Source organism: Taudactylus pleione, unplaced genomic scaffold (assembly GCF_031769625.1).
Source record: "Taudactylus pleione unplaced genomic scaffold, aTauple2 ptg000494l, whole genome shotgun sequence".
NCBI lineage: Eukaryota > Metazoa > Chordata > Amphibia > Anura > Myobatrachidae > Taudactylus > Taudactylus pleione.
The window spans coordinates 781761-807735 of record NW_028284896.1 but is presented as its reverse complement, the minus strand read 5'-3'; the positions used below and the strand labels follow the sequence as shown (position 1 = coordinate 807735).

Below are 25975 nucleotides of genomic sequence, written 5' to 3'. Positions count from 1 at the left end.
CTGTACCCTTTTGAGAAGAGGATTGGTGAGTGCTGCAAGGTAGCAGCTGGAAGCAGAGTGCCTGTGAGTGAGGAAGTCACTGCAGAGGATCTCAGGGGAAGTGCTGCCTGATGCCACAGTGGAAGATGAGAGATCTCCTGTGAAGAGACAGCCCATGTGATGAGAGGGTGAGTGTCTGTGATGCATAATGCTGGATCCCTGGTTGATATCCCCTGGAGAAGTGCCCCATAGTCAGGGAGGGCTCAATGCAAAATGGCAGTGTGGCTAGAGGGGAGTCCTATAGAAGAATCCTGTGCTGAAGTAGAGAAGCTTAGCAGTGAAAGGGTTAATGGTCTGCATGAAGTTGCCAGCACGTCAGATGAAAGTTCTCTGGATAGTGGGACTTGTACTAGAGGCAGAGTCCTGGGATGTACAGGACGTCAGTATGCCTGAAGGTGTATGCGGGGTGATGGAAGGAGAGAGGGTCCCTGTGTAATGGGATGTGCCGCTGTCTCTCGTGAGGATAGAGACGCATGCAATGAACTTCGAATCTGGAGTCCCCTGTATGCTGTATAAAGTATTTGTTGGACTGACATGCGTAGAACTACTGAGTCCAGCAACACCGGGTATGTGCTACCATTTTGCTGCTGTGTCATATGGGTAAGACTGCACTGGAGGTGCTAGTTTGTAGTGGAACGTAACTTATCTTCTGTAACCATTAAACTTAAAATACAGCATTTACCATCTGCTGCAAGAATTGTGCTGGAGGAAGTTGGCGAAGTAGAGCTTGTAACCATTACGCTTACTGTGCTGGAGGATATGGAGGAGTGTAAATAAAGTTTTCCTGTTATTGCTTCATGAGATTGTCTGGCGCCCAACATTTCTTTATTGCACTGCACCTGTTGTCCACATGTGTTCCCTCCATCAGGTACTTTGTGCTAAGCACCCGAGTATTCAGGGGCCCTGCTGGTCATGGATGCCATACCCACGCCATAGCCGGAACAAAGGAGAGTCACTGTGGAGAGGTGAGAGACAGTATTCAGGTACTCCATGTAAGTGTACCACAGTACCAGTAGGGTTTCACATCATGACGTCTCTCCCATCCCATAGTGCAGAGCGAGAACGGACCGGAGGAGTGGACAGCGGCGGCCGTCAGCAGGAGCGGTGAACAGGTAAGTTGCTTATTTTTATTTGTTTTCCTTTGTGTGTGTGTGTTTTTTTCTGGCACAGCACAGGGGGAGGGAGGGGAGTGTGGCTACTAGGGTGTACTGAATAGGGGGGTGGCTGCTACTGGGGGAACGTTATGGGGGGGAGATGGCCGCTACTGGGGGCACTGTATTGTGGGGGCTGCTACTGGGGGCACGTTATGTGGGGGATGGCCGCTACTGGGGGCACTGTATAGAGGGGACCACTACTGAAGGCAATGCATAGGGGGGACTACTACTGGGGGCACTGCATAGGGGGGACTACTACTGGGGGCACTGCATAGGGGGGACTACTAATGGGGACACTGCATAGGGGGGACTACTACTGGGGGCACTGTATAGGGGGGACTACTACTGGGGACACTGCATAGAGGGGACCACTACTGGGGGCACTGCATAGAGGGACTACTACTGGGGGCACTACATAGAGGGGACTACTACTGGGGGCACTGCATAAAGGGGACTACTACTGGGGGCACTGCATAGGGGGGACTACTACTGGGGGCACTGCATAGGGGGATTACTACTGGGGGCACTGCATAGGGGGACTACTACTGGGGGAACTGCATAGGTGGGACTACTACTGGGGGCACTGCATAGGGGGGACTACTACTGGGGGCACTGTATAGAGGGGACCACTACTGGGGGGCACTGCATAGAGGGGACCACTACTGGGGGCACTGCATAGAGGGAACTACTACTGGGGGCACTGTATAGGAGGGACTACTACTGGGGGCATTGCATAGAGGGGACTACTACTGGGGGCATTGCATAGAGGGGACTACTACTGGGGGCACTGCATAGGGGGGACTACTACTGGGGGCACTGCATAGGGGGGACTACTACTGGGGGCACTGCATAGAGGGGACTACTACTGGGGGCACTGCATAGGGGGGACTACTATTGGGGGCACTGCATAGAGGGAACTACTACTGGGGGCACTGCACAGAGGGAACTACTACTGGGGGCACTGCACAGAGGGAACTACTACTGGGGGCACTGCATAGAGGGGACTACTACTGGGGGCACTTCATGAAATTATGGGGAGGGGGCGCCAATCCATTACCGCCCCAGGGGCGCTCGGATCCCTAGATACACCTCTGCCCATCACCTTCCACTGTCACCAGCCCCTATCACCTTCTGCCCCCAGCCCCCCATCACCTTCATCCATCCCCAGCCCCCTTCACCTTCCTCCGTCCCCAGGCATTATCACCTTCCACTGCGTCCAGCCCCTATCACCTTCTGCCCCCAGCCCCCATCACCTTCCTCTGCCCCCCAGCCTCCTTCATCTTCCTCCGTCCCCAGGCACCATCATCTTCCTCTGCTTCCAGCTCCTGTCACCTTCACCTTCCTCTGTCACCTTCTGCCCCAGCCTCCTTCATCTTCCTCTGCCCCCTTCACCTTCCTCTGCGTCCAGCCCGTCACCTTCTGCCCCAGCCTCCATCACATTCCTCTGCCCCAGCCTCCTTTACCATCCTCCGTCACCAGGCACCATTACCTTCCTCTGTGTCTGCCGATTACTTCCGCCTCCCCCCCACGCATTTACAAGAGAATCCCCTCAGCTGGGGGGGCTATGACGTGATTCACGCTGAATCGTGTCATTTTGGCCCCTCCCCTTGCTTCACAGTACCAATAATTGTGTAGCAGGGGTAAGGCCAAAATGACGCGATCGCGTGGCCACGCCCCGGTCCACTCCTCAATGCCAGCCACGCCCACCTGCGATGCCGATCTGGCTGCCCCCTCCCAGGAAGGGGCAGCCAGAAATTCGGCAACCCTGGCGTATACACCGCGCAATCCTTCAAACGACTGCACAATATATCTTGCATCGTTTGGCTGTTAAGATATAACATTAACATATCGCCTGGTCATCCGGTTACACGATTTGCACAAAATCGCTAAAGATATCTTCTCATCCACCATGTATGTACAGCAGATCAGAAGCTGCCAGGAATGACGCACGGGAACGCGTAATAGTGCGTACACACTAGAAGATTTGTTGTTTCAAATCGTCTCAAAACGACAAATCGCTCAATTTTTCGTCTAGCGCAGTGGTCAGGGAACAAGGGTAAATTACCCCTCATGGGGTAAAAATGAAATTCCTGGGGGTATTGGACGGACAGCCGGACATGCATATGAATCATTGTATAATATAGAATGATTCATATGCATGCCCGGCTGTGCCGCAGGGAGGCTCTATGCCGGATGCCCTCTGAGATGTTATTACCAGCGGTCGCCCGGCTCCTTCCCTGCAGCGCCGCGTTAGCCGGAGGCTGGAGATCTCTTCTGAATTCCAGCTTCCGGCTCTCTCCATGCGCACTATGGGAGAGACGTCATGACGTCTCTCCCATAGTTACGAGGAGCAGCCGGGCGGACAGGACGGCGGCGGATGCAGGAGCGGGGATTAAGGTGTTTTTTTTTTTGTACAAGTGGCACTACTACAGGGGCATAACTATGGGGGCACTACTACAGGGGTATTATATGGGGCACTACTACAGGGGCATTATATGGGGGCACTATATGGGGGCACTACTACAGGGGCATTATATGGGAGCACTACTACAGGGGCATTATATGGGGACACTACTACAGGGGTATTATATGGGGCACTACTACAGGGGCATTATATGGGGGCACTACTACAGGGGCACTATATGGGGGCACTACTACAGGGGCATTATATGGGGGCACTATATGGGGGCACTACTACAGGGGCATTATATGGGGGCACTACTACAGGGGCATTATATGGGGGCACTACTACAGGGGCATTATATGGGGGCACTACTACAGAGGCATTATATGGGGGCACTACTACAGGGGCATTATATGGGGGAACTACTACAGGGGCACTATATGGGGGCACTACTACAGGGGCACTATATGGTGGCACTACTACAGGGGCACTACTACAGGGGCATTATATGGGGGCACTACTATATGATTTCCTTCCTTTCAAATCAAGGGGGTAACGTCGGCGTATCTAAATATATTTTGGGGTAAAAGGTAAAAAAGTTCCATGACCCCTGGTCTAGTGTGTACCCAGCCTAAGACTCCAGAACATTAACCACACATACTGTAAAAAGGTATAAATATAAAGAGTATCCTGTCCTATTGTACTATCCCCTAATAATGTACTGTACATGCATATATCTGAACATAATATATGTTACCTGTCCTAGCCAGAAACGGTGCAGAAAATAGTCTCTTATCTACAGGAACAAAAAAACAAACAAAACAAAAACAATGAGTGATATAGTATTATATCTATTCTACTTCCAGACAAAAGGTTTGTAAAACTGCTTTGTTCAGTGAGAGATAAGGGGATTGTGTGAGGCAGGACCCGGAGGGGGGTAGAGGGCTGAGAGTCAGGGGGTAAACAGGAGAGGAGGGAAGGATTAGGGGAATGAGAGAGAGAGGTGTGTCAGGGAGAAGGGGCTGACCCTGCACAGCCAGTATCTGTGAATGATTCACACTGTCACACTCATGTGAGGCTGCTGTATTACACTTACATCAGGCTATGCCAGGATCTCAGTGCATGCCTGCTGCTTGTATGGCTGTGTAACAGGGCTATTACTGTTGTGTAACTGGATCTGTCTGTGGACTTGTCCCTGGTGACTGGAGGGAAGACTTTGCCCTTGTCTTGGTCCTGCAGGGAACAGCAGAGAGGATCACAGGAGGAAGGCAGGGAGGTCACCAGCAAGGTAAGGCATGCTACATACAGTCCTGCAAGGGACGACGGGCAGATCTTGTAAGAAATTATCTGCAGGGACAGAGGTGGTCAAAAAGTGGTGTCAAAAGTTTTACTAGTGGGTGTTCACCATAATATTTCAATACAATACTCCTCAGTAGACCCCAATATGCATTCAAGAGCAACCTATGATTCTCCAGATTGTGTGGCACTAAAAGTCCCAGCATGTCCAGGTAGACTCAGACTGGGGAACCTTAGGTTCATTACATGTGTATAGGGAATATATAGCATGGCTGGGACAGCACACTGTACCTACAGGTCCCCAGAGAAGTTAATGAACTGATAGGGGTATATTTACTAAGGGTCGATCTTAACCGATTTTGATCGATTTAAAAGCGATCCAAATCGATGTTGTGTTTCTGGGACTAAATCACACATTTACTAGCAGACAGTTTTTTTTTTTGAATTAAGTATTAGTAAATGTGTGATTTAGCCACAGAAACACAACATCGATGTTAATAGATTCAAAATCATAAAAATCGATTATGATCGACCTTTAGAAAATATACTCAATAATCTGCAGTGGGAACTGTATAGTATAAGTCACTGCATTCAAAGGAAAGCTGCTTGCACCCTGTCTGCTTCCCCCCAGGCTTCTAATTAATGGTACATCTGTATTAAAAGCCCTGTGAGTGCACACTGGTTCCTTTATGAAGAATCCCTATTTACTATAGGGATCAATGATCCCCATTATATACATTTCCAAGTGGGGAGCAGTGTGCATTTCTGTCTGTATCCAGTGTATATGGTATACAGTGTGTGACTGTAGCTTTGTAAGCCAGTTACTGCTGCACTTGTCTATAAATGTAATATACAGCATAAAATAGTGTCTATATATACTTTTAATAGAAGGCAAGTATAATGACATATTACAGCGCCTGACAGATGTGATCTACCCCTTACATAGAAACAGCTGCTTTTTGCTTTTTGTTTTAGTATGAAATTAAATTTTAAATAAAAGTTAAAAGCAATTACATTTGCCCGTAGCGTTTCCTCCTGACATGGTGCGTTTTTAGATACAATTGATATATGAGGGTTCTTTTAATCAAGGCAACTGAGCTGTGAAGTGTGGGATTGTCTAGGAAATAGTTTATATAACTTGATGGATTTGTAAAATAGCATTGATCATGAAAGAAGGTATAATAATCAGTAATTGTGGCGTATACATGCGCTGTTGTAACACGCCAATGCAATACTTTGTATTTACCTTTGACTGAATGCTGTGGCAGACCTGGCATTGATTAGACTGCGTACTGGGTTTCACTAAATGACTTGGGAAAGGAAATGAATATCCATTACCATAACTATTTTCCTACCGCTGGGGCACCGCTAATACATTACATCTTGAGGTCTGTGTTCAAAGTACTTAAATCTAACTTTATTTATTCATGGTTTTTTTTTTTCTTTTAAATGCAACCTACTATTTTTGTCTTATCACTTAAAGCTTGGCTGCTGTATCATATATATGACATCTTGTATTGAAAAGCATCATATCTGCATTCTAAATATGTCCTATTTCAGTGGTTCTCAAACTTTGTTGTATCACGGCGTCCTAGAGTAACGGCATTGTTTTCACAGCACCCCTACGCCCAAATTTTGTTATTGAGAAATTCAGAAAAAAGTCTAGTAAAGTGAAGTAAATTGTGCTTATATGTCATCCTTAAGGTGCACGTCTACTTGCCGACTGTGAAACGAGTGCACGATTACGACATTGTAATCGTGTAGTCGTTTCACAGTCTGTGATGTGCCTACACTAGTCGTTCAGTGTAGGCACATCAATCATCACCGATCATGGTCAACCTGACGACGTCGTCCGGTTGACCCAACATGTTCGGGCGATGATGGATGTAAAAAACGACTAGCGCGCACATCGCTGGTCGTTTTCAACATTTACATGGCCGATTTGCGAACGATTAACAAGCGATTGAACGATGTCGTTATCGTTCAATTGGCCTGTTTAATCGCGTAGTGGATACGCACCATTAGGTTCAGTTTTGTGGTGGAGGACAGGTTTGTGCTTCTGTTTGTACCCATATTTACATTACATTGACCATAAATGATTTTGATTAGGTGCTGGACCACCAACCTGAGGCACCCCTGCAAATGTTCCGAGGCATCCCAGGCTGCCACGGCGGACAGTTTGGGAACCACTGTCCTATTTTAATATATGTGCCTTTTAGAGCTAGAAATTAATTTTTTTGCAATTAAAATGATGTATAATGTAGGAGACAGCCTTATTATATATACTGTAGTCAGCGGAGACCGTAAAACAATGAAAAGCTAAAACACATTTCTACCAAAAAGTTAGTTGCCAGCTGTAATATTGTTCCCGGGTTTGTGGGATTTGATATATCCTAAATTATTATATATTCTCGCATTGTAAAGTATTTACATCGGCTGCAGTGATATCATATCCCTTCTATGTAGCCAGGCTTATAGTTTGTGCAGAATTAGATCTTTCATTGCAATGATAAGTGCAGTATAGATACTGTAATTATGTGCCACATAGATGCTGTGGCTTGCGGGACAATCATTTAAACCCCTTCTCCCACCACGGTATTCACTAACAGTGTTCAGACCAGTAATGGACAACTAGTACCTGGCCCTGTATAATAATTACATAGAAACTGAAGTTATAGGTGTATTGAGGAATTGCAAGGTCTTTTTCTTCGAGTCAACCAGAGTCCGATTGGAAAGATCAAGGATAATGTAAAGCAGGCGTAGGCAACCTGTAGTGCTCTTTCTGCTGTGGAACCACACATCCCAGCATGCCCTGCTACAGCTTTAGCATGCCTTAACACCAAAACGGTAGCAGGGCATGCTATGATATGTAGTTACACAGCAGCTGGAGTGCCGCCCACAGGTTGCCTACCCCGGATATAAAGTACTGTAGGATGATACGCAGTCCTTATGCAATATTTTACAGTGTGGAATCTCCCTATAGTCAGCACTAGATCCTGGAAAGTGACAAGTAGGAGGCAGATAATGACGGGGCCTGGATTGTGGCCAAGGGTACAATGCCCAAAAATAGGCCTCTGGGAAAGGGCTATATCTGAAGCTATCTATTACAGCATTTAGCTGTATGTGAACATACCGTAGAATAGCCCAGAGACCACACTGGGGCATTGGGAGGTGGGGGGAGGTTCTTGTATATTCATAGATGTATGATGAGCAAAATTGTAAGGGTCACTCGGCTCAAGACGTTCATTCTGGCCAGACGCGGCGATACCTATAGCGATTTTGAGACGTTAGCCCGATACTGTAGCGTACGGGGTCTTGAGATGGCCACACAGTAATTATCAGACTTATTGGGTAAAGGTACACAGTTGGGAGATGACGGCAGATCCTATTTTTGGCCTGTATGTGTGTGTGTGCTATCATGTTCCCAACACATTAATAGGCCTCGGGGACGCCAGAAGTAATCAGTCACTGTGCCACCAAACTGGAGTACGGTCCTGTGGCTCAGCGCTCGTGATCGCCCGTAGGACTGTACCCGGTCTGGGTGGCGCTTTCAGAGACTGGTTACGGTTATGTGTTCTTATCCTATGGTTCACTTGCAGCCGATAGATCCTACATGTTGGTGGTTTCCTTTCCTGTGGGACATTTTTATGTGTCAGACGCTATCAATTCTGATTTTTAGAAGCACAGGCCCCAGAAAATATTCATCCTTGATTTTAAATTGGATTTTGCTATTGAAGTCATTCTGTTATAATAACGCGTCTGAGCTGTAAAGTCCCAGCTATGGGAGTGCTAATGGGTTACCTGGCTTTCTGAGGTAATTAACAACAGGACTTTAATTGTGGTGGTATCATCCCTCTAACATATGCTACTTGTATTGAGAGGATGCAGGTTGTGGGAGCTTGACACCTATCAGGGGCAAAAGGTCACAGGTGGCGTTATATTTGACAGCTGTTTACTATGCACTTTCTATTGGCGATGTCCCCAAAACACAATGGGAACTGTAAGACGATCGCCTACGCCGTGTCCGATTACCACTACTGTCTGTACTATTGTCAATGGGGCATAGGAAATGCAGCCGAGAGTGGCTTTCCCATGGCAGGAATAGTGCTGACGTGCTCACTTTCACTCTGCTAATAATGAGCAATATAAATTGTACAGTCCTAATTATCTTTGGAACATAGTCGCTCAGTAGATTATGACCTCAAGGCCGTAACCTGTCTGTAAACAGTATACGATTATCAATGCAAAGCCTATACATGACATGGCATTGTACCCGCCATTTATATGCTGTGATGGCAGCCATTTTGTATGTGGAACCAATATCCGCTATAGAAACCAGTGTACATTTTTTTTTTTTTGGTGTAATAAATCTATGACTCCTCACAGACCAGGATATCAGAGTACTTTTATATCTTGGAAAAAAGAGCACATTACAGTATTAATAGCTCGTAAAGGGACCCTGTGGCGCACGCCCCGGCTTCAACTGCGCATGCGTATTGTAGACGCCACAGACCTTAGAGAATTATTATTAGATAGTAATTATTATTTCATTATATAGTGTATTTCTCCCAATAGGATACAAAGCACTTTACATATTTTGGCAGGGGGTGTGGCAGCCATTTTGGGTGCGCTCAGTTGTTATAAACATAAAATCACATTGGGAGGGGAGATGTATCAAGCTGTGGAGAAGTTGCCCAAAGCAACCAATCAGCTTCCGGCTGTCATTTCATAACCTGTACTACATAAATGACAGGTACAAGCTGATTGGTTGTTTGGGCATCTTCTCCACTTCATCCCTCTCTCCTAGGATTTTTGTACATCTCGCCCCTCAGTCTCTGTTGCCATCTTGTTGTTTAGTTTAGGGACCTGTTGCTTACAAACTGAGGGCCCCATTTAACAAGGATACATTACCCCTTTAGCAGTCACTAAAGGGGTTATGTAATCCCTCCAGTATTCAATAAACAGCTGTAATCTAAGATTACCACTGTTTGTCACTGTACCGTGATACGGCAATGGAGACCCGGTATAAGCCTCTCCGGCTTCAGTGAAGCTTTCCAGGCACTGTCAGGTCCCCGGCGGGTGAAACAGTCATGCACATGCGCAGAATGACCGTCGCGCATGACATAGATGCCCGTCACTGGCAGCAGTAGGACGCCAGCAAGTAAACGGAGGTCCCCGCGAGAAGGGGGGACGTGCTGGACCTCGCCGGCGGGTTAAGTAATGAAAATTACCAGTGGTATATTTGTTTATATCACTGCGATACTAAACCATATATGCTGCTGGTATTTAGGACCGTTGATAAATGGGGCCCTGAATATGAAATAAAATGTTGCCGGTGTGAAATGTTTATTTTTGCGAGATTTAATGCAAAAAAAATAAAATAAAGGTTAACTTTACTATTCGGTAAATGTGCCTCTTTCAAAGTTACTATAAAGAGGCCCTGATGAAGTTGTTAATCATACCTACCATCGTCTGGTACCCTTTGTTATGATAAGTTGTTTTCCGCCTTTTTTTTTTTTCGTTAACTCCATGCCCCTCCCCCTATAAATCTAAGTGCAAGCTTTCAGCTCAAACCATATGAATAGTGAAGTGTGAAATTGTGCTGAAAAGCAGCCTGGCCAGGCCTCACCGCTGTGCTCTTGAGGCCGGGTCATAAACATTCCCATAAAAGTCCATTTCATTTTTATTTTTTTTTGTTAGTTTGTGGGGTTTTTTTATTTTAGTTTATGGTGACCCATCTGGCAGGTTTAGTTGCTATACACAATGAAGTGCTTGGACTGATGGATGGGAATGATATACATGGCCTGCTAGTAAATGGACACAATCTGTTTAGGTTTTTTTTTCTCTTTGTCACAAGCTTCTGTCATGTCCCTATTTTTGCTGGGCTCCATTGACACATGGCACCTGACACCTGGAGGCCAGAATCCTAGTATAGGGATGTGCATTGCCATACATAGGGAACCCATGACCCTTTTAGTATGTGTGTCCCTAATACATTCAGGCACTACTTAATGCACCTTTCTATACACTGAGGGGTAAATTTACTAAAGGTTGATTTAAAATCTAAATCGATTAACATATTAACATCGATCAGCTTTCCCACCGCAGAATATATATATATATATATATATGTGTTCACTCTAGCTCCGGCGTGAGGCAGGGCGCCGGAGCTAGAGAGGGCACGTGCGCGCGCCCGTGTCTATAAGACGCGTCCCCTTTTCGTCCCTCTTGGGGGCGTGCCCGGCACTTACGGACACGCCGGGCAGCCCCCAAGCCCTGCAGACAGGGAGAATAGATGCCCGGCGTCTATTCTCCGGTGGTGACCGTGTCACCGCACATTTCTTCACCCGCGGTACACTGCGACCCGCGGGTTAAGACGGTTCCCGCAGGCTGTTAGGGCAGGGCGCTTTTTGCCCTCCTTCTGGAGGGCAGGGCGCTTTTTGCCTTCCAGAAAGAGGGCAGGGCTAAAACAACCTAGCGGGAACGCTATATATATATATATATATATATATATATATATATATTAGTGAAACCATACAGATGATAAATATTGCTATTGCTCACAAAGAGCCTCAGTGATGTTACTAGTTCCCTAGTAACTAATTAACAGGTTACAGTATTCTAAATCTTAGTTCAGACAAATAGCCGCCATCACCTTGTGTGAGTGTTAGATGCACATAGACTAATAGACGACAGGTCAACATACAGTGAGCAGCACTAGATGAGGCCTTCATTTATTATCATCATGTGTGCAAAATTCACACACCTGACCTGTCTTACTACATAAATGAAGACACGTCACCTTAAACAACCACATTTACATTAGCAATAAACCTTCTGTACACCACTGTTGTATTGCATGGCTATTTGAGTTACTGTCATTTAACCCAGCTTGAACCAGTCTGGCTCTTCTCCTGTGACTACATTTTCGCCCACAGAGACGATGCTCCCTAGATGTTTTTTGGCTTGCGCACCATTCTCTGTAAATTCTAGAGACTGTTGTGTCTGGAAATCACAGAAGATCAGCAGTTTCTGAGACACCCACCGTCCCCATCTGGCAACAACAACCATACTATGGTTAGTCACTGAGATAATTTTTTCCACATTCTGTTGTTTGGTCTTATCAACAACTGAGCCTCTTGACCATACTTGCGAGTTTTTATGTAGTTTGGTACACAAAATAGCTGAATAGATATCTGGATTAACAAGCTGGTGTACCTCACAAAGTGGGCACTGTGTGGGTGTGTATAACACACAGAAATGGGAGGGCAGTCACCACTGAAGTGTACAGTAGAAATTCACATACCAAGACTTAAACTGGGTGCACATCTGTCCATATATTGTTTGTTCGATTGATGTACGATATATCGCAAGTGCATCGGCGTGTGTGTACACTCGATATGTCTGTGAACAATGTCGTTTACAGACATATCGGGTCGGCTCTGCAGTACAGCTGATGCCGATATATCGGTGCTTCTAATACTTGCTTACTCTCCCAGAACGTACCGGGAGGGTCACGAATATCGTCTGGCGCTCCCAGCCACCCGGAAAAGCGGGCAAGTCTCCTGGCCGGCTACCTAGCATGGATCCCCGCACCCCAAGAGGGTCGGGGGGGCGATGATGCGTTCATAATCGGTAATCTTGTCATTGTGGGCCAGGATGATGCAAGAAGGTGCTCACGCTCCCCCGTTCCGCCGCTAATGCGGGAGGCAGCCAGCCGGCAAGTATGGTGCATGTCTGTACGGACAACCCTCTCACCGACCGTACACTGGCTTCTGTGTCCGCCAACACTGACATCTCAACTGGGTGGGCAAATTTAAATGCCCACCCAGTTGTGATGTCAGCCCAGACACATCGAGCGGCCAATTGTAAGTGTGTATAGCTTATCAATCGGCGGATCGGTCTCTTGATCGATCTGTCACTGTAGTGTGTACTTAGCAGAAGGACCTCTTGTTACAAAGCACTGCCCAGAAAACCAACATGGAAGAAGGGGCTGTTTCCAGAGTCTTTAGAAGTATAAAAGCCTCTCTTGTCAGCGCTACATCATAACAGGTACAGTACATGTAAAGTGATAAAGTGCAGTGCAGCATAGCATTCTTGCTCAAGCACCTTGCCCCCTGTTTAGCACCTGACTGATATGTGGCAGCACACACGCCCTGGTCTGTGTACACCGAACCCGGTTTCGTCCCCTCTTTTACGACGACTCGCATCACTGACAGGAATGTGTGTCACCTCTCTGTCACAAGGTGCCTGTCACTCAGACACAAGTATGCAGTGCGCTGTCTGTTGGGAAAGTGTCACCTCATTATATAAAAATGCACCCGGCCCCTGCTTCTGGCACAGGAACAGTTATCACGGAAGTACAGTCTGGTGGTTAAACTGTCAGTTCTAAAGATGAGAAGATAAGTCCCCTCAGGTCTAATCTCAAACCACCCTCTGACAACATCAGCAGCCACAGAAACAAACATGCCATTTTCTTATGTCTCTTGTAGAGATACATGTGTCTATAGGTCTCAGGTGCTTCAGGTTAAGGGGGAGATTTATCAAAGGTTGGAGAGAGATAAAGTACCAACCAATCAGCTTCTAGCTGTCATGTTACAGGCTTTGTTTGAAAAATTACAGTTCAGAGCTGATAAGATGGTACTTTTATATCTATCCTAAACTTTGATAAATCTCCCCTTAATTCAGTTATTGGTTCTGTCTGTTTGTAGTAAGAGCCATCAATATTGCCTGTTATTCACTTTATAAACTTTGACAATAGCCCCACCTATTTTTTCATTGGTAATGCTGGACACACAAGGGTGATTTTGGTTGGTGGGCTTCCCAAAACTGATTCCATTGCCATACTATCCAGTGTTTTGTGGATCAACGGTGCCACTAAATTGATAACTCGCAACAATGAATGTATGGGTTTATTACCCATTGGGAAGCCCATTGCAAGTTGCTTTGGTTCTGTATTAAACTCCCCATCACCAGATGTATGTCCTCCCACTCCCAGTGTAGTGCAAAACCAGTAACCATAATAATATAGAAATACAACACTGAGAACTGCTTAAGGGGAAAGGAGGGTCAGCTTTTATTTATTTTCCTATTTAAACTATAAATGGCTTTTTAAACTAGCAGATACTTAAAATACTAAACAATACTAAATAACTAAGAAGAGGAAAGGACAGATAAAGAATGGTGGCACCGAAAGAACGGCCCCACAATGCAAGATCCACCAACTGCCACTCCATACGCCACCCTTACCAAAATGGGAGGCGACCAGCCAGCCCATTACCACGCCCAAGGTATCCACGTCCCGCCCCAATGAGCTCACCTGGAGCAATGGTACCGCTGACCCCAGTAGGGAAGAATCAGCCTAAGCCATGTATTGGGGAGGGAGAGCACCTGAAGCCCCCATAGACAGATGTCGACGGCAACCATTAATTCCCACCACACGCCAAAGCTGACACCAGTAATAAACAGGAAGGGAGGGCGTGGAACAAACCAAAAGGAAGCAGACCTAAAATGGCTGCTACAGCAATCACCTCGAAAAGTCCCCGAAGCCCCACCCCCTAGCGTCCCTCCTATACTGTAGGCTGACCCCATCACCCCATCCCATAACACTGCCTAGTAACTAAAACCTTAACCCTCCATAGCCCGTAGTCAGACATACTGGCTCGGGTGTTTAATTTAACTCCTTGCATATGAAATGCACTCTGTCTTAATAAACACCAAAAGATTACAGCGCTCAATCTAAAAAATACATGCAACAAGGTAAGAAATAAAAACATATATTTAATAAACCTGGTCAAAAAATAACATAGAAATTATACTAAAGATTCCAATTGAAACAAAATAAGATGGCAGCAATGATCAAAATATATTGATTACACTAAAATTCCAGGTTGGAGTCCCAAATATGAGTCTGCAAATTAAATTTAGGTTAGGGTAAGGGTTAGAAATATACTCACCATTGACTGCTGTGGGTGTCGGTATTCTGACTAGCGGCATCCGGACAGCTGGGATATCCGCTCATGCACTAGTATGGTTTCTCACTGGTTATTATGATGTTATAATAAGATAGTTGAACATCTCATAACTCCCCTTGAAATATCCCTAGAGCCGAAACCGGTGGCCGCCTCAGTAGGAAGCAGATTGGCTGTGGCATTAGCATAGCTTAGCCATACCTCCCAACTGTCCCACTTCCATCGGGACAGTCCCGTTTTTCAGGGACTTTCCTGCTGTCCCACCCACGGGCCGCAGTATCCCGCGGTTGGGGGGAAGTTGGGGAAAGCACATACCAGAGCAGAGCAGCGGGTGTGCAGGAGGAGAACAGATGCAACGGCATCTGTTCTCTTGTGTACAGACTGCCTGGGGGCTGCCTAGTATCTTGGAGAGTGCTGGGCACGCCCCCAAAGTGACAAAAATGGGGGAAGCTGTGAGGCTACGCCCGGTTTCACTTGGATCCGCCCCTTTTTACGGAAGCCATGCCCCCTTTTCGGGGGCGCGCGCCCTGTCCCTCCTTTCATCTTTGAAATGTAGGGAGGTATGGCTTAGCAGTAGTGGCCGCAACAAAATTCACAGTTGCTACTGCTCCTCCGTCCACCACCAGGCCCCCAGCAACTACAGGAGCACCCTCTGCTATTTCAAAAGGCAGTGATTCTGAGGCACGCGCATTGCCGATGTCATGTAGTTCAGCGTTTTATTTTATTGCTACTGCGCATGCGCCAACATCCCTAAAAATTGGTATTACACTGTGTACGCACAAAGGTGCCAGTGAGATGCTTGGTATCGGGAATGTCTTAGAAAAGTGATGGGCAGTGACAGCGAGGCGGCTGAGCGCACGCACAGAGATGGTCCGGAGTGATGTGGGCGTGTTGGTGAAAGTGGTTGTGTACACTTTCACGCCCACACAGGAGGCCATATACGGATGGATAAACTGCCCCTGCCATAGGGCTGGTGTAAGCCTCGATGGTGGCATCTAAAGTCGCACCAATCAGTATATCATCACCTATGGACGCTGACAGCGGACGTCTCAGCCCTTGCACAGCAGGACGCACAGATATTTACCAGGGAAGGACTTTGTAGCGGCATTTATGTAAAGTCGTAAATGGGCGACCGCCAATATACCAGACCAAGGGCTCGATTCAATTGAATGCGAATTAAATAGCGCCGGGAAGGAGCTATTAATTTCTGCGCGCTGTTAAGGATTTCTTCTTGCACCCCTCCATGGGTGCGAGCAGAAATCCGTCAAAAGTACAGGCCCGATGCTGTTTTCTGCCCTTAGAATGGCGGAAATAGCATCGCGCCGGGCAGTTTAGTCAGATAATGCCTGTTCTCGCGACTAAACACACTGTTTACGGCACGAGGGGCGGGAGAACGGGTATACTCCGACCTAACCGTGCGCAGAATTGAATAGCTCCGGGAACTCCCTACCAGCACTATTTCCTTTGCGTTCAATTGAATCGAGCCCATAGACTCGGCTGCCTTCGACTCAGGAATGGGCGCAATGTGTCCATATGTACACCGTAAATAGGCTCCTCCTGTTTAAGTTACACTTTGAAAAGATGTGGTAAAAAGTAAGAAAAATGTTGTTGTCTGTTAATATATTTCTATATTTTTAATGTACAATGACAAATAAACTTGAATTGAAATACATGGATGACGTAAAATAAGAAATCAAGCAATGGATTGCAGCTTTTGATTGGTCCCCCTGCTCACACTCTTTCCCGCCGCCATTTAATTATGGCAATATTTAATTATTTAGAGGTTCTGTATTCTAGGGGAAAAAAAGCAGCATGTAGCAGCACCCCCAATCCCCCTCCCCCCTGGTGGCGCCGTCTAAAGGGAGGGATCACTTTCAGGGAAAAAAAAAAGTTTCCAAAGTGGCAATGCAACATTAAGAAGATCACTTTATGCACGAAGTATCACAGTTCTCCTGAATTACATATCTGATTTAGCAACCCTTTAGCATGGGAGGAAAGTTGCTGCTGCGTTCAGAGTAGGGATGTGCAGGCTCGGATAGGTTTGAGTTTGCACGTGGAGTTCGGATTTTTCCCTCCAAAAAAACGGAACTCAGAAAGAGGCAAAACGTCATCTTGCATGGACGAACATCATCATTCCTGGACTTTTGTCCAGGAATGATGATGTTCGTCCGTGCAAGATGACGTTTTGCCTCTTTCTGAGTTCCGTTTTTTTGGAGGGAAAAATCCGAACTCCACGTGCAAAGTCGAACCTATCCGAGCCTGCACATCCCTAGTTCAGAGTGACGTGACCAACTTGGCATGTGGGCGTACAGTTGTGGTGTTTTGTTTTGGACCATGAAATTATAACTTTAAATGCGATAAGCTGCGGAATCAGGAAGTTATTTCAAGGTGACCAGACAGAAGGATCAGGGAAGTATTTATGACCCAGGTAACCTACTTGCAGCTCTCAGCACACTGATAATGATAAGAGGCTGTGGCCACGATTCAGATATGGACGCTAATGCAATTTTCACGCAGATCGAGCGATTGTTTGCCATTGCGCCTGCACCGCACTGCACTTGCGTAGCTTTCGCATTGCGATTACGGACGTACAGAGGATCCCATCACAAAGTGACGGACAGGTTGTCAGCGTTTGGGGGTGGTAATGGGGAGTGGTCAGAAAAACGCGGGGTTTGTCTGTCCGTCTAAACGCCGTTACATGGGCGTGCATAAATTAGCCACTGCTATAGTGTTCAGTGTAGCTCCGGCGGCAGGCAGGGCACCGCAGCTAGAGAGGGCAACTTTGTGCGAGAGCCGAAGGCGCGCGTCCGAAAAAGGGGCGTGGGCATGAAAAGGGGGCGTGTCTATAAGACGCGTCCCCTTTTCGTCATACTTGGGGGCGTGCCCGGCACTTACGGACATGCCGGGCAGCCCCCAAGCACTGCAGACAGTGAGAATAGATGCCGGGCGCATGCGCCCGGCGTCTATTCTCCGGCGGTGACCGGGTCACCGCACATTTCTCCACCCGTGGGACACTGCGTCCCGCGGGTGAAGACGGCACCCTCAGACTTGTGAGGGCAGGGTGCTTTTTGACCTCCTTCTGGAGGGCAGGGTGCTTTTTGCCCTCCAGAAGTAGGGCAGGGCGCCGCGCCCCGCTAAAACAGCCCAGCGGGAACGCTACTACTAATGCCTAAGCAGCTCTGCGTGTCAGAAGAGCTCTCAAGGCTGCGGCGGGTCAGACCTACTGCAAGGGTAAGATGGGCGATGTTACCGATATTTACGTGGGTATGCATTGTCGCACGCCGGTAAGAAGGCGGCAGTGGGCGTCTTTATGCTCGGGTGATCTTTGCTAACATTAGCATATTTTCGCTTCTGCGTTGCGTATGAAAACGCGGCTGCGATCGCATTACAGTTCATCTCTGAATGAGGCCCTGTGTTCCTAATGTGTAAGGGATCCTGTACAGAATGCATGCATAATATTGTGCGATTACTTGCTGCTCAACCTCTAGCATTATAAACTGTCTGCTAACGGGATTTCTTTGCCATAGTAAATGCATTGCCCTTTGAAATAATATTATAGGTAGTCACTGTCTATCTGGGTAGAGAGCATAAAAAAAAACAGCAAGTATTTTGCACCTGGAATAATAGATATATTATTTTTGCATGCAGGGTAAATACTGTCTGCTTCTGCATGTAGCATTGAACTGAGATTTGCAGATATAATGCACATTCATGCCGCAAGTCTCCCATTTCACCATATCCCAGTGGTGCTGTATCGGATTGAGGACTAATGACTGTGGAGGCCATTGGAGTACACTGACCTCATTACCAGCTGCATATCTCAGTTAGACCAGGAGCTTTGTTCCAAGGTTTGGTGAGCCTGTGCCCATTGTAGCCTCAGTTTAGTGTTCTAAGCAGACAGGTGTGTAACCTGGTGTGGTTTACTGCTGCTGTAACCCATCCACTTTAAGATTCGATGTGCGTTCAGAGGTGCCCTTCTGCATACCATAGCTTTAATGGTTATTTAAGTTCGTTTCACCTTATTGTCACCATGAACCCATCGGCCCATTCTCTCATTGACGAGGCGTTTTTGCCCAGAGAACTGCTGCTCACGAGATGTTTTTGTTTGCGTTTCTGTAGGTTCTAGACACTTTGGGCCTGATTCAGAGCCGGACGCTCTGACCAGAGCGTTCGCTCTGAATCAGGGCCCTCCTCCATGAAAATAGAGTGTCCTCCTGGACGCTCGTATAGCTGTGGGTCACCACCCACAGCATATACGAGCGTCCAAAAAGATGGTCGCGATGGTCTTGACCATCGCGACCATCGGACTTGCGGCGGAGACCCTGCGGTAGGGTCTCCCTCCCACAAGCCCTGGAGTCATCAGAGCCAAAATCACTCCCACTGACATCACTAGTGATGTCAGTGGGGCCGGCTTCAGACGGTAGGCGTTCCCATGGGAACGCCTCCGTCTGGCAGGCACGCCCCCGGCACGCCCACCAAAGGGGGCGTGCTGTCAATCAACATCGACAGCACGCCCCCTTTGGTGCGAGACCCGGAGCGATGGGAAGCCCGTCGCTCCCCGGGTCTCGCGCATGCGCACGACGGAGCTCCCTCCGTTGTGCGCATGCGCAGTGGGGAACATCGACCCACTTGCGAGCGTACTGCCGCTCGCGAGTGGGTCTGAATGACCCCCTTTGTGTGTGAAAATCCCAGGAGATCAGCAGTTTCTGGGTTTCTGCCTGGCACCGACAATCATTTGATGGTTAAAGTTACTTAGGGGGTCATTCAGACCCGCTCGTGAGCGGCAGTATGCTCGCAAGCGGGTCGATGTTCCCCCACTGCGCATGCGCACGACGGAGGGAGCTCCGTCGTGTGCATGCGCGAGACCCGGCGAGCGACGGGCTCTCCATCGCTCCGGGTCTCGCACCAAAGGGGGCGTGCTGTCGATGTTGATTGACAGCACGCCCCCTTCGGTGGGCGTGCCTGCCAGACGGAGGCGTTCCCATGGTAACCCACAGCTATGCGAGCGTCCATGAGGACGCTCCAAAAAAAGGTAGAAGGGCCCTGATTCAGGGCGAGCGCTCTGGTCAGAGCGTTCAGCTCTGAATCAGGCCCTTAGATCACATTTTCCAGTGTTTGGTCTGAACAACAGCTGAACCTCTTGACCTTGTCTGCATGCTTTAATGCAGTGTGTTTTAGACTTATCATTAGCTGATTAGATATTCGCATTATCAAGCCTAATAAAATGGCAGCTGAGTGTGTATTATGCTGTTTAACGTTGCACTTAGTGGTTGTATTACTCCAAAGTATGCTTACTCCATTTTGAATTCAACCAAGTATCTCCGCACAGCCCTATGCAGGACCTCATATATAAAGAATTCCCTGATTTTATGTCCTGGATTCAGGAAGGAGTAAAATTTGTTGCCGGTTTACTTATCTTGCTTAAAGCTTTTCCCCTGTATATTGCACTTTTGCTAAATTATTTATCCGGTCCACTTGAAACTGAGAAAATGGCTCTTTACTGGCCAGTGGTGTGGAGGAAGTAGCTATAACCTGTTTTTCCTCGTTTGTTATTACCACCACAGAGACTTTGATATGTTATGTTTGCTGATAGAATAGTCTTTTACTCTTGTACGCCTTCATAGGATGGGACTACGACCCAAAGATCTGCAGAACTTCAAATTATATGTATTGTGGCCAATTGGACAATGAATTTTATTGTTTTCCACAGGTTAAAACACCAATGGGGGAATTCAATTGTTTTGGACGCCCGATCATTGTCGAGCTTGTCGTGCCGGAAAGTACCGGGTTTAGCCGTGCTAAGCCCGTCTCAAGGCCTGGTTAGGCTCCCAAAACACTGACTGTTTGCACATTTCTGCTCTCTACCTCAGGCGTCTGCGAGCAGAAATGTCGGCGGCTTTTGCGGACGAAAAGAGCAACAATATGAATATCTCTATCGGCTGCTCATTAGTTAAGGCGCCAAAAAAAATAAATTCATTAATTCCCCTCCTGAAGTCTGTCTGCTGGGAATTATTTACAATTTGATTGAAACATAACCTAAGGCTGGTCTACAGGTATTTTATTCCTAGATTAGTTGTAATATTGTGGGACAAATTCTTTTGATTTTTTGGATTGGGTTAATTATGCCTTTATCAACATGATACATTAGTATTTTTGAGTAAAGGATGACCAGGCCGTGGTTTGGTAAATCTGTATAGAATTTCAAAGAACTGCAAACCGAGAGCGACTTCTGGTCATTTACCCCATGTGTCACTTGTATATAGACTTTTACTTTACAAAAAAAAATTGCTTAATTCATAAGCTGCATACACACGTAAAGATTTTCTGTCCAACCATCCAACTAGATGATTATTTTGAATGAAAATCTGGTAAGGAATGAAAGCAAATGACAATCAGCAATTTGCTCCCAAAAGCCGGAAAATGGACAAAAACTGTTGTTTGAACAAATTGTTTAGATCAAACATTTAACAAACTTGTCTGACGTAGATTGTCATCTGTTTTCTGGCATTTAGGAGCAAATTACTGATCATCATTTACTCCCATACATTACCAGATTTTCATTCCAACCAATCAACTAGTTGGATGGTTGGACAGAAAATCTTTACGTGTGTATGCAGCTATACAGTTTAAGATGTGTTGTACCATGGATAGTAGTAATTAATAAAGATATAAAAAAAGAGTATGACCGGGTGCAGTGGGGGGGGAGCAGGGACTAAATGGACGGTTGGGGGGGTTTGACATCTTGCTGCAATTGCATCATCATGGCTTCACCCTTGCTATTCAATGCTGCGATTGCCGGTATTGTAAGGAGATGAACAGGACCTCGATGATGAGTTTTAGTGCGAATCGGGTAATTAAGCCACTCGGACCACCTACTTCACTCGTGAAGTGGGCAGTAGCATTCGGCCTCTGGGAGATTTACCTACTTTTCTGGGTGTCTGGGAGAGCTACCCAAGATTCTGGATTCTCCAAGACGTACTGGGAGAGTAGTAAGTTATGACTGATATACTCTGTGCTGCTGGGGGAACCTGCTCATTCCACTATATGACTTTATCTGTAGATTCTTGCTTTCTCCATCCCTCTCCGCATATAATGATACCTCCCCTGTCACATGCAGCCCCGTCCTCACTAACACATCACTCATCTGCTGATTTACTCTGTGCTGCTGGGGGCCCTGCTCCTTCCACTATATAACTTAGTCTGTGACTTCCTGCTGCCTCCATTACAATTGTCACATCTATCAGTGCCCCCTGTCATATACTGCTCTATCAGGATTGCTAATTCCTGAAATAATCTGTGCTGCTGTGTAAAATTCTGATAACCTGATTTGCCTGTAGATTACTATATAGCCGACCACTTGAAAACATGGCTACATATCAAATGAGCAGGAGATGCCAATAAATGTCAGACCCGACTAGTCAAAAGCAGATTTTAGAAAGATTGCGTGCTTAGATTGAGGTATATCCATTGCTGTATAGAGACATTAGCCTGGTGAAAAGCAGCACCTGATTGGACGGTGCTGTGTTTATCCAGTCAGGTGTTGTTTTTTGAAGTAGCGCCATATGTTTGTGTATTAGGCTTGTAAAGCTTTTTTCCCCTCCATTATGCAAATTGCCCTTAAAATGACTGGATTCCCCTCTGGCTAATGCACTGCAATGTAAAAGGTTCCCTGGAATTGGAGTGTTGGTTTATGAGCTGTGTGCCATTTACCAGCTGTGTACTGTACACATGTTTTGAATGCCAGGACGCTAAGTCATCTTGTCACTGCCGGCCTTGGAGAGCACCCATGAATAATATTTACAAGGCTCTGGTACATTAGAACGGGGGATGTTGGTTGCTTGCATTATACAGAATACCTGGCAGCCCAGTGTGCCTAGGACAAGCAGGACTGGCGTGCCCTGCGTTGTATCCTAACATTGCTTGGCAGCTTAATCTGGTTATTCTGTAATGTGCCAAAATGTCAGCGTAATAAGATCACAGGTTGTCTGTGGAATGAGTGACTCTTAACTCTGGAGCATGAGAGCTGGGAAGAGTCCAGTTTGGAGCTATGGAAAGCTGATGTCAGGTCAAAACGAGACCCGTTCCAGCTAAATATGAATTTGGTCCGGTCTCTTCCTGTGAGATTAGATTGTAAGCTTTTTTGTATAACGTTGGCCATTGTTACACAGTCAATGCACTTATTGGCTAAGTTACTGCCTTCTAATATAATATAGGATAGGAAAAAATACATATACTGTATATTGATATCATTACTATATGGGTGAGCGTTTGGTGTGATCGTCTTTCGACAATAAATCATTTCAGCTGTGTTGAAATAATATTGTAGGCAGCAGCTATTCTGTATGATACATGAGCTCAATTAATGCACACTCTTAATTAGATGGCATGCTGAAACTTGTTGTTCCACAGTAGCTGGATAGCCACAAGTTACTCCCCTCTGCTAAAACTTTTAGAAACACTGGGGTTATATAGTAGTTAAGAAAATAGACCAAACCTCAAAATAGTACATCACTATATGGTGGTAATATATAGAGTGTGGTCTGCCCACTGGTACGGTGTATGCATTACACCTGGTGTACGCACAAAGGTGCTATTCCGATCGAGACACATGGTGACAGACCTGTCGGTTGCGTTCCTGGGAGGTGGCGTAGCACATGCATGGAGATGGTCTGTCTGATGGGCATATTGCAGGCGTGTCGGTGAAAGTGGTTGTGTCCACAGATGCTCAACTGAGGTCTTACTTGGAGGTTTCAGTGGTGCGACTAAAGGTGCATCAAAAGACGCTTCAATCGCTATTTCAGTCCTTGCACATTTGGACGCACGGATGTACACCAGGGAAGGGCTTCTTAGCGGTGTTTGCATGAAGTCTCCGATGGACGACCGCCAATAGACGGAGCTGCAACCATCCGTCCATCCTTGAATGGGCCCCATAATCTGCTCAGCACCCCTCAAGAAGCACGGCCATCTCATCGGCATGGTGCTGCCAGGCCACTAGTGATAAAAAGAATATGTGACACAAGAGGCCATTATATTTGTGCCGTAAAGTGCTAAGAAAAGATGGAGATGATTATTTGTGGCATGTGTAGTGGGATCTATAACAAATAGAAGGTATATGGATAAAAAGTTATTGTGTCATATAGATTGAATTGTTTTTGCACTCAGTGTTCCAGGAAGACACTATGCTATTCATAGACACACTGTGGTAGAGCGCACGCTATAGTAACACCTAATTATATAATATTTATTCAAACCAGGTTACAATAATATAAGTACTATATACATGTTCTCTATATCCGGACTAAACAATAGGAGGGTGTAATAACAGAGTGACTAGGACACCGCCCGTGATGAGGCACAGTGCTGATGGCTTGTAGCACATTGGGTGCTGTTCCTATAGATGCTGACAGGACAGCGTGGCACCCATGTGTTCAGCTAATGTGCTGGCAATAACAGGGCTTGGCATTACACTGTAAATAACCACATAAATAACATCTAGTTCAGACATAACCAGCAGCCATTTGTGGTCCAAGTCTAGGACATGGGGCCTCCACTTCCTGCACAGTGGCCGCCGCTGGAGAGGAGACTTATCTGAAGATGACCTGGACCGCACACGTGCTTCCATGGTAATGCTAACAGCCGGCAACACCAGCAACTGTGCGGGCTGCTGTTCACGTTACCGTGGAAGCATGTTTGCGGTTCGTGGTCCTCTGCAGCCATGGGAGGTGGGAATATACCACTGCAAGCATGGCGGTTACAATGTTCTCACATCGCAGGGGCAGGCAACCTGTGGCCTTCAAGCTTCTGGGGAACTACACATCCCAGCATGCCCTAACAGCAAAATGATGGCAGTGCATTCGGGAATGTGTAATTCCACAGCAGATGGAGTGCTATATGTTGCCTACCCCTGTCAGAGGTGCAAGGGAAAAATAAGTGTTGGAGGCACATCACAAAGAATTGTATTTATTTATTACCAGTTATCTATATAGCGCACACATATACCGCAGCGCTTTACAGAGAGTATTTGGCCATTCACATCAGTCCCTGCCCCAGTTGAGCTAACAATCTACAGTATATTCCCTATCACACACATACACACTAGGGTTAATATTTGTTGGGAGCCAATTAACCTACCAGTATATTGTTTGGAGTGTGGGAGGAAACTGGAGCACCACGGAGGAAACCCACGCAAACACAGGGAGAATATACAAACTCCACACAGCTAGGGCCATAGTGGGAATCGAAGCCACAACCTCAGTGCTGTGAGGCAGTAATGCTAACCATTACACCGTCTGTGCTGCACTGAATTTCCTTAGTAATATAAAAATGTCGCTATGGGAGTGCATAATACCCTATGTCCTCTTCACAGATATACTGTTCCTGCTGGCAGTGACGGAGTTAACAGCTGCAGCATTATACTGTAACTAAGGGCACGCAGTGTAAACAGGTAATGCAAACACGCATGTGTATGTTTAGGTGAAGGACACGTTCAGAGAGTTATACTATTCCATCACTGCCAGCATGGCTGGAAAATAGCTGCAGATGATAATTCATCACCCGCCATTATCTGCCAAAAAATGAACGAAACACGGACGACCCACACAATTACCAAGGGTCTCCGAGTGCACGCGGCAATTAGGCTACAGAAAAGTAAATGAGCAATTAAGGATATCAGATGAGAGGGAGAATATAAATGAATTACAAGGTGCTTTAATGTGTGTCCCCTATACTGTAATGGAGCCTAAAAGGTTTGTTTCCCTCAGGGAGACATAAGTGTTTTATAAGCTAAATCTGACGTCCCCCAAGCTCACAAACTGGTAGTGTAATACAGGAAGGTTGCATTTGGAGATAGGAATTTCCCTTCTGAGTGTTTATGCATTGGGGGAGGACTTATTAGACTCCATTCTATGATAATTAGGCCATCTGGTACTAATAATACCTGCCATGGGCACTCAGTCACCAGACCTCATTTACTTAATAATATTTAATACATGAGGCCATAGCAACCAGTCGGGAACGTTCTTTCATTGTCTAATTTGCTTTAGATGAATAAAAGCCAGTTGCTGATTGGCTGCTCTGGTTTTGTTGACTTGTGCAGAGGAAGAGGACGCCCC

At 46.5% G+C, this 25975-nt stretch overlaps 1 protein-coding gene across 2 annotated transcripts in view; it reads left to right on the top strand.

The window, feature by feature from the left end:
• Positions 1–4673: 4673 nt before the first annotated feature.
• The window catches only part of PHLDB3 (pleckstrin homology like domain family B member 3), a 100616-nt gene continuing 79314 nt past the window's right edge, over positions 4674–25975 (top strand). For both annotated transcript variants that reach the window (XM_088449738.1, XM_088449734.1), the window contains exon 1: positions 4674–4885. The gene's annotated coding sequence lies outside the window, so the exon portion shown is untranslated. The remainder of the gene's footprint in view (positions 4886–25975) is intronic.